Raw genomic sequence first — 9,340 nt, forward strand, 5'->3', positions numbered from 1 at the left:
TTTGTAGTTGTGTTGATGATTTATTATAGATGGACATCATTGGTTTACTTATGTTCAGGAAGTGATCTGCAGGAGGTGATAGAAGGTCATAAGATGAGTCTGAAGAGAAGATGTGAACATGTGACTGAAGGAACTCATGAAGCAGGAAGTGGAACCCTGCTGAACAAGATCTACACTGAGCTCTACATCACTGAGGGACAAAGTGAGGAGGTGGACACACAACATGAGGTGAGACAGCTTGAGAGAACCTCCAAGAAGAACATCCAGGACACTCCAATCAAGTGCCAGGACCTCTTCAAAGTCTTATCTGAGCAACAGAGACACATCAGAGTGGTTCTGACCAACGGTGTCGCCGGCGTTGGAAAAACCTTCTCAGTGCAGAAGTTCAGTCTGGACTGGGCAGAAGGTTTGGAGAACCAAGACATCAGTCTGGTGCTTCCGCTCTCATGCAGGGAGCTGAACTTGATCAGAGATGAGCAGCACAGTCTTCTCTCACTGCTTCATGTTTTCCATCCAACATTACACAAGATCAGAGCAGAAGATCTGACTGTCTGGAAACTTCTGTTCATCTTTGATGGCCTGGATGAAAGCAGATTTTCACTGGGTTTCAACAAGCATCAGGTCATCTCTGATGTCACACAAGTATCGTCCGTTGAGGTGCTCCTGGTGAACCTCATCCAGGGGAACCTGCTTCCCTCAGCTCTCATCTGGATCACCTCCAGACCTGCAGCAGCCCATCAGATTCCTCCCTCGTGTGTTGACAGGATCACAGAAGTACGAGGCTTCACTGACTCCCAGAAGGAGGAGTACTTCAGGAGGAGGTTCAGTGATGAAGATCTGTCCAAGAGAATCATCTCACACATCAAGGCCTCCAGGAGCCTCCACATCATGTGTCTGATCCCAGTTTTCTGCTGGATCACTGCTATAGTTCTGGAGGACATGATGACCAGAGACCAGAGAGGAGAGCTGCCCCAAACCCTGACTGACCTCTACTCACACTTCCTGAGGGTTCAGATAAAGAGGAAGAAGCAGAAGTATGGAGGAAAGCAGAGACCAGAGGAACTGACTGAGGCTGATAAAGAACTCCTTCTGAAGTTGGGTCGGCTGGCGTTTGAACATCTGGAGAAAGGAAACATCATGTTCTACTCAGAAGACCTGGAGCGATGTGGACTGGACGTCTCCGAGGTGTCGGTGTACTCAGGAGTTTGTACAGAGATCTTCAAAAGAGAGAGTGTGATCTTCCAGAAATCAGTCTACTGCTTTGTTCATCTGAGCATTCAGGAGTTTCTGGCTGCCGTCTACATGTTCCACCGTTACACCAGGAAAGACACAGTGGTTATATATAGTTGCTAAAATATTCCAACCAAAGCCCTTTTCCAGGTTTACATTGATGTTTGCAAAAAACAATCCAGCCACATCTCTTGATGTCTTCCTCAGGAGAGCACTAATGAAATCTCTCAAAAGTGAAAATGGCCACCTGGACTTGTTTGTTCGCTTCCTTCATGGTCTCTCTCTGGAGTCCAATCAGAGGATCTTGGGTGGACTGTTGGATCAGAGGAACAGCCACCCAGAAACCATCCAGAAGGTCCTCAACAACCTGAAGGAGGAGAACAGTGATGAAATCTCCCCAGACAGAAGCATCAACATCTTCCACTGTCTGATGGAGATGAAGGATCAGTCAGTCCATCAGGAGATCCAAGAGTTCCTGAAGTCAGAGAAGAAATCACAGAGGAGACTGTCAGAGATCCACTGTTCAGCTCTGGCCTACCTGCTGCAGATGTCAGAGGAGGTTCTGGATGAGCTGGACCTGCAGCAGTACAACACCTCAGGAGGGACGACGTCGCCTGATTCCAGCTGTGAGGAACTGCAGGAAGGCCGAGTAAGTAAAGATTTTTGGGGCCGGACATCGGCGTTTAAATCAAGCGAGTGGATCATGTCAGGTAGCAATACCCCCTCCAGTGGTCATTCCTTCAATTCTTTATCTCCATTGCAGCGTCCATAAATTAAAAACAACAACAATTCATCCAGAAATGTTCAACACTGGCTGGATATAAGTTCAAAGGTCAATCCAGACAAACCAACATAAGGCAGGAATAATAGGAGCCACAAGTTAACTGACTATCATGAAATTACTGTCATGTCATTAAATAACTTTTGTTTGTTTGTATACATCGTATTCAAACGACAGAAAAACACATTTTAACTAATGACACGTGACTATTTTGCTTCATTTGTTCAACGTAAAAACAGCCGGCCTCGTTGGTTTAAATGGGTGTTTTAGGTCTTTGTGGCGGTTCCGTTTGGAGCCTTTATGTGACCCACAAAGTTGTTTGAGCCTTTCCACACCCGTTAGGTGGCAACTTCATCACTAGCAACAAAAGGTGCAGTGAAAATGATTTGAAGGGAAACAGGCAGATAAACAGAAGCTGAGGGCAATCGATGCAACCAGAGACTCTGATGTCATCGATCGGATCGCTGAATTAAGACTTGACGCACCATCGTACAAATTGGATGAAATGCAAAATATCCAAAGAGCCGATAGACAGATAAAAAGATGCACGTTTCTTTGAACCATTTGCTATAATCATTTTAAAATGAGTAATTGAGTGCTGTTCTAAAATAAGACAAATGTTGAGAATAATTCAGTTGCATTTCAGATCTGATGGTCGTTCAAACTGTTGCTCTACGGTGTTGAATTTAGCTTTTCCAGGAAATGAGCTACATTTGTGTTGAGGTAGATTCTCAGATAAGTTGATTAGAAATCCCAAAGTTTGACTCACTATTTTTGTTTCATACACAACAGACTGTCTGGTAGTTTTCTTTCAAAGAGTCATTGGGAAGTTGTGGCCTCAGCAATGACGTCAAACCCTTCTCATCTACGGGAGCTGGATTAAGCTGGAACCAAAGCCTGACAGATGCCGACGTAAAGTTACTGTCTTCTGCAATGATGCATCCAAACTGCAGACTGGAGACGCTCAGGTCAGGAGGCCTCTGTTGGTCTTTTCTAAATTTCTTTACATTTTCTGCTTTTCTCTTCATTTTCAGATTTAGAAATGTGTTTTTATTTGACCCATTTATTCCTTTTCCAGGCTGAGTAACTGCTGGTTATCAGAGATCAGCTGTGACTCTCTGGCCTCGGCGCTGAGGTCCAATCCCTCCCATCTGAGGGTTCTGGAGCTGAGCTACATCAGTCTAGAGGATCCAGCAGTGAAGATGCTCTGTGGTTTTCTCCAGGATCCTCTCTGTGAGCTGGAGATGCTCAGGTCAGTCAGAGATGATCCAGTACTTTCCCAGGTGTAACTAGTTAGACAATAACTGTTTACATGTTTGATCTTTGTTATAAACGTAGTGTTACAGTTCTCAGAAAAAAGACCACGCAGGACAGATTTGCAGTATTAAATTGGTTGTGGAAATCTGTCCCATGTGAGGATGGTCATCAATGACTAGAAAGGAAGTATCAGTTGTAGATTTGTCTTGTTTTATTTTAGGCTGGCCACAAAACCGCCCAAACATTCAGACCAATCAAAAATGGTTCTTCCTGTCTTTTAAAGATCAGAAGGAAAACTAGAAACCCCAAAAAGAAAGCTGCTGCAGTGTGCCATGCCCCTTCTCTCCTGAGAAAAGCCATCCCAAAAAAGAGAAAAGCCCAAGTGTGAAGTGAGCACCCTGTTAAACCTTGGTACCGAAAGCCTGCAGTCATTCTCATCTGAGGTGGCTTCATTCCAGCCAGAAGCCCAAACCTGCCTCCCTCTTAAAGGGGCAGCAGGTCAGTCCACCACACAGAAACCTTCATGAAGATCTGAAGCTTTCAGCATCCACAATTGTTGCACCTCACTTCCATTGGAGTCCAAATCAGAAGTCAACAAGTTGATTCTACACCGATTCTACACAATGCAACCATTTTAAAAAGGTTTCCATCAATAAGTTTTCACACATTTTTAGATAAATCTGTTTGTTCATCGCCTCCTTCTGTTGTAATGATCATGAAAGAAAATGACCTTATTTGAGTTTTTCTCCTCACAAATATGACTTTCTATGAACGATGCAATAAATGCAGCTTGCAATCTAAGACAATATGGAAGTATGTGTATATAATAGTAGTGGAAGTAGCTCATAAAATAATACATTTGCTCTTCATCGAATCTTTCTATGTTATTAAAGAAAAACCTGCTCTTAGTCAACAACATCTAAGACATCAACCAAAAATCCTAATTTTATATAATCTAATATAAAACAGTAGAGAAGACTCTTTCTGCAGAGACACTGGTGGCAGGAATGCAGAAGTATCACCTGCTCAACTTGGAAGGTGGAGCAGAAACCACCAGCTGAGAAGGTCCTCAGCGAGAGGAAGTGGTGGAGAACCATGAAACTTGCTAAGCTCCACCTCAGCTCCAGAGACGGGCTGAGCTGGAGCTGTGGCACCAGGTATCGCCCAGAAGAGCCTCCAACAAACAAGCTCTTCTCTTGGGAGGAGAGGGCTTTGAATCTCAGCTCAGTGTGCTTGTCTCTAGTAGGTGGCAGCTGCACCTTTTCCTGAGGTCCTTGTTGATGCCCTGAGGGGAATTGATGCTCCTGCAATGTTTTCTGGCAGCATTGAGCTTGCAGTGGGGCAATCAAACACACTGTGGGGTGGCTCTCTTTCCTTCTCTCATCTGGAGAACAAGTGACACCAGCTGCCAATCATTGTTGGAGAAATGTGCAGTCAGGGGAACGATGCGTCCAGACTATAGCCACCCTTCCAGCATCCAGCAGGTGTCTAAAACCTTTGATTTGGTTTCACACAGAGAGTGTAGGGATTGCAGGGTCGCTGCAGCATCGCCCACAAGCTATCAGGAGTGGGTCGCTTTGTCCCAACTCCTGACAAGAGTTGAGTGCTATTGAGAAATGTGGTCTCACAAACTTGGAAGGTATTTTGACCCCCACACACTTTACATACGCTGTAGATCTTGTCCAACCGCCCTGAAAGAACCCAAAATAGGAACATACGGCAGATAAGCCGGTGCAGGACCAGAGGTTTGTTGCTTGTAAGCTGTGTTTTGCTCTGGTACATGTTGATTTTTATTTGTCTTCTTTTAAAATAATTGTTATTTTAGCCTAAGAGGCTGCAGTTTATCAGAGACCAGCTGTGATTCTGTGGCCTCAGCTCTGAAGTCCAACCTCTCCCATCTGAGGGTTCTGGATCTGAGCAAAAACCCGTTGCAGGATTCAGGAGTGAAGCGGCTCTGTTCTGGACTGGAGAGTCCAAACTGTAAACTGGGAAGGCTCAGGTCAGTCTTCATTTTTCTACCTATATACCAGCTGCTAAGATGGTGAAGTGAGGCTGTTCTCAACACTGCTGTGATGCACCACATTAAAAAAATTCCTTGGAATATCGTGAATTCAGGTCTGACCCAACTAAGAACTAACGTAGGTTTAGTACTGACGCAGATAACATGCAGACCTGCACCATATAACCTCATCCTGCATTTTTCAGATTGATTGACTGCAGCTTATCAGAGCTCAGCTGTGGCTCTCTGGCCTCGGCGCTGAGGTCCAATCCCTCCCATCTCAGAGAACTGGACCTGAGTGGGAACAAGCTGAAGGATTCAGGAGTGAAGCTGCTCTGTGGTTTTCTCCACTTTCCAAACTGCCGACTGGAAACTCTGAGGTAAACACCATTCTCAAAAATGTCCATTATTCCATCCGAGGGTCCTCACACTTTCTGAGTGTGTGTGTTGTGCCCAGTCCTTCAGGAGGGAGGGCCACACGGGGACCACTTATTCATGATAAATTGATTTAAGGACAATGAAAAAGCTGACAGATGGTAACCAAAATTAGACAAAACTAGGTGAGGGTGCCTGGTAGACACCAGCCAACGAGGAGGGAGATGGTGAGGGAGACAGGAAGTCATCTAAGACAGGTTGTGCCTTTAAAGATGAGCCACAGGTGAGATGGCTCTCCATGATGAGATGGGAGGGAAAGAGGTGGGAGAACCTGGGAAGAGTGAGGGCCAGAACAATATATATTCTCCTTTGGAACAGTGCAAACCTGAGAGGTTGGAATTGTGGTAATTACATATTACTATCATTTTTTAACCTGTAACTAAATTAAATTTACAGATCATGCCTTTGATTAAACTTTCAGATTAATACTGGTTTCACTTATAACCTTATAAAAGTTTCCCTTCTTTATTTAGATTAAGGAGCTGCAGCTTATCAGAGACCAGCTGTGTGATTCTGTGGCCTCAGCTCTGAGTCCAACCTCTCCCATCTGAGGGTTCTGGACCTGAGCTACAACCGTTGCAGGATTCAGGAGTGAAGCGGCTCTGTTCTGGACTGGAGAGTCCAAACTGTAAACTGGAGAGGCTCAGGTCAGTCTTCATTTTTCTACCTTTATACCAGCTGCTAAGATGGTGAAGTGAGGCTGTTCTCAACACTGCTGTGATGCACCACATTAAAAAAATTCCTTGTAATATCGTGAATTCAGGTCTGACCCAACTAAGAACTAACGTAGGTTTAGTACTGACGCAGATAACATGCAGACCTGCACCGTATAACCTTATCCTGCATTTTTCAGATTAGAGCGCTGCAGCTTATCAGAGATCAGTTGTGGCTCTCTGGCCTCGGCGCTGAGGTCCAATCCCTCCCATCTCAGAGAACTGGACCTGAGTGGGAACCAGCTGCAGGATTCAGGAGTGAAGCTGCTGTCTGATCTCGTAGAGAATCCACACTATGGGCTGGAGACATTGAGACAGTAGCTGGTAGAAGCCAGTCAACTCCCGCTCATCTGCTGCCTCACTCACTGACCACGGGGAAGAGCATCTGTGGAAACATCTGCCGTCTACTCCCTCCATAGATGAAAAATTCAGTTTTTAAAAAGCACTGGTGGACTTTCAGGAGATCAGTCGATGGTCGACAAAGCAGAAGCAGCTTCGCCTTGAAGTTAAATTAGTTCCTGGTATCACACAATGCATCTTTATAAAGTTCTAAATGGCTCCTCGGCACTCTTATAAGCATGGAAACATTCTCTTAATTGTCTCTTCAAATGTCTGTATTATACGTTACTATTTTACATCATGCCTTCAGAATCTTTAGGGTTTAGTATTTACTGTCTCTGTGACATGGAGCATTGGAATATTTCAGCTGCAGCCAGCAAAAACCCATCAGAATGACGGCTATCGGTGGGAACCACAGGTCATTTGACTTAGTCAGTCTGTTCAATGTTATAGGATTTATTGCAATCTAATAAAAACTATGAATAAATGTGGGAAATAGGAAATAAAAAGAAGCAAAATGACCAAATAAAACTCCCATGAATACTGTAAATTTAAGATGTCAAGAATGGAATATCAGCTTAAATGGAATCAAACATAAAGTGAAAAGGCCTCCTTTAAGTTTACTGCAAAAATAAACACAAAATCAAGAGCGACACGCGCAAAAACGTCTCATTCTCTCTTCTGTCTCCACTCATTCTTTTATATCTCATAAGATAATGGGGACGGGGTCGTGTGATAACAAAACAACCTAATTGGGGACTATATTTTGTGTGCAAGAACTTTGGCTCTTCAGAAGTTTCTATGTTGGCTTCCACAGATTGTGCATCCACTAGAAACTCAGTGTTTTTGAGGAACTACCAGGAGTGGCTGGAGTGGAGGCCAATGATGCTACAGCTACATATAGATCACTGTTATCCTCAACCCAAAAGACCACCAGTTGGCGCAGCAATACTAAAGATAGGAGGTTGTTGTTGCGCAGACGCGGAGTGATATCACGCACAAACGTGCCCTATGTTCTATATACCGTATGTTCGCGACCAAGGGCTGCACGGTATTTGTGACGGGTGCAGTTTAGGACCCAAAAGCAGCACTGTGGAAAGCTGGACCGTAGTAATGACTTTTATTAAAACACGGGCAAACAGGAACTCAGGCAGACCAGGAAACACAGGAAATAGTCCGTTCTTCTGGGCCCGCACAAAGTCTAGGGTTGCAGGCTCGGGGAGTGGGACGAGCAGCAGCGAAGTCGGGGCCGGGCGGAGAAGTCTAAACCAGGTGAACCGACAGGAACCAGAGACGCTGAGGCAGAAGTCGTAGTCAGGGGCAGAACGCTGGTAGGTTGCCCGGGGAACAGGCAAGGCAGGCAGAACGAAGACAGGAAGGTCGGTAACGGGTAATCCGGCAGGGAAACAACGCTGGAAAGTCTGGCATGAGAGCAGCAGAACAATCTGGCACTGAGTGAGTGTGAGGCTGAGAAATATACACTGGTAGGTGAGCTGATTGATGAGTGAGGGCAGGTGTGTGATCAGTGATGAGAGCAGGTGTGTGATCAGTGACTGAGAGCAGGTGTGTGATCAGTGAATTTTGCAAAAGCCGGCAAGACGAACAACCGACAACAATGTTTCCAAAACTAAAATTTTCGTATTTTTCGGATTTTGTTATTAAACTCCGGAGGGCTAAAGCAGGACCGCTGTTAAAAATGTATCAGTCCGCGCTTCCAGTTCTGGTGCAACGTCCAGTTCTAAATGTATGAATCCGCGTATTGACGTTTCAACGTCCCATCAGTAAAGGGAGAGATTTGGATATAGTCCCCCTGAGGTGGTGTTTTTAGAGCAGTTCTTAACAACTTTCTCTTTGCCTGATAAGAGTCCAAACATTATTTCACTTCCCTATAAAATATTCTAAAATTTGCCATTCAAGATTTGTTGTTATTAAGAAAGAAATGCAACATTTCCCCCAGAGAAACGATGGCGATGGAAAAAGCCCTGGCTGTGTGTGTGCATCACAGCAGGTGTGGGTTCTCCTCTCTGGAGTCATGCGGGGCTCCTTTGAAGGGCAGATGAGGAGGTTGGTTACAGATTCCCCTCAGAAAGATGATTACGGTGCCAAAGGTCATCACCGGGGTGACCAGGAAGAGGCAGAGTCGGTCTACTCTACGAGCGATGCCGCTCCAGTTATCCTTCTCCTGTCAGGACGAGACATTTACGCCACTTTTGATCTTTTTAAATCAGACTTTGGGTTGAGGACTCTGTTTGAACCCTCTGAGCTCATTGTAGTCGTTCTTGTTGCGCATGTGTTTAATGATGTAGTGGCTCCATCCACAGCCGGCTTGATCTCTGCGTACAGCTGATGGCTCGCTCCTCCCTCTTCTTGTGGTTTCACAGCTCCACACAGACACCAAAGCTCAGAACTCAAATGAAGCTACTGATGCTTCTATATCTCATGTGGTTAAATGTTTCTGGAAACGTACTGGCAGCGTGTGTGACTCGGGTCACCAGTCCGTGTCTCCCAGACTGTTTCTCAAACATCAGCTCACTGCGGGACTTCACACTGTCGTACTCCTCAGCCGAGGCAATGGAGCCCACTGAG

General features: G+C 45.2%; 1 long non-coding RNA gene across 1 annotated transcript; it reads left to right on the forward strand.

Moving 5' to 3' along the window:
• Window positions 1-3,208: 3,208 nt before the first annotated feature.
• On the forward strand, window positions 3,209-7,419 carry LOC130520360 (uncharacterized). Its single transcript, XR_008948802.1, has 2 exons — window positions 3,209-5,647; window positions 6,556-7,419. It is a non-coding gene; the product is annotated as an uncharacterized LOC130520360 (long non-coding RNA).
• Window positions 7,420-9,340: the final 1,921 nt, after the last annotated feature.

This window comes from Takifugu flavidus, unplaced genomic scaffold, assembly GCF_003711565.1.
Source record: "Takifugu flavidus isolate HTHZ2018 unplaced genomic scaffold, ASM371156v2 ctg356, whole genome shotgun sequence".
Classification (NCBI taxonomy): domain Eukaryota; kingdom Metazoa; phylum Chordata; class Actinopteri; order Tetraodontiformes; family Tetraodontidae; genus Takifugu; species Takifugu flavidus.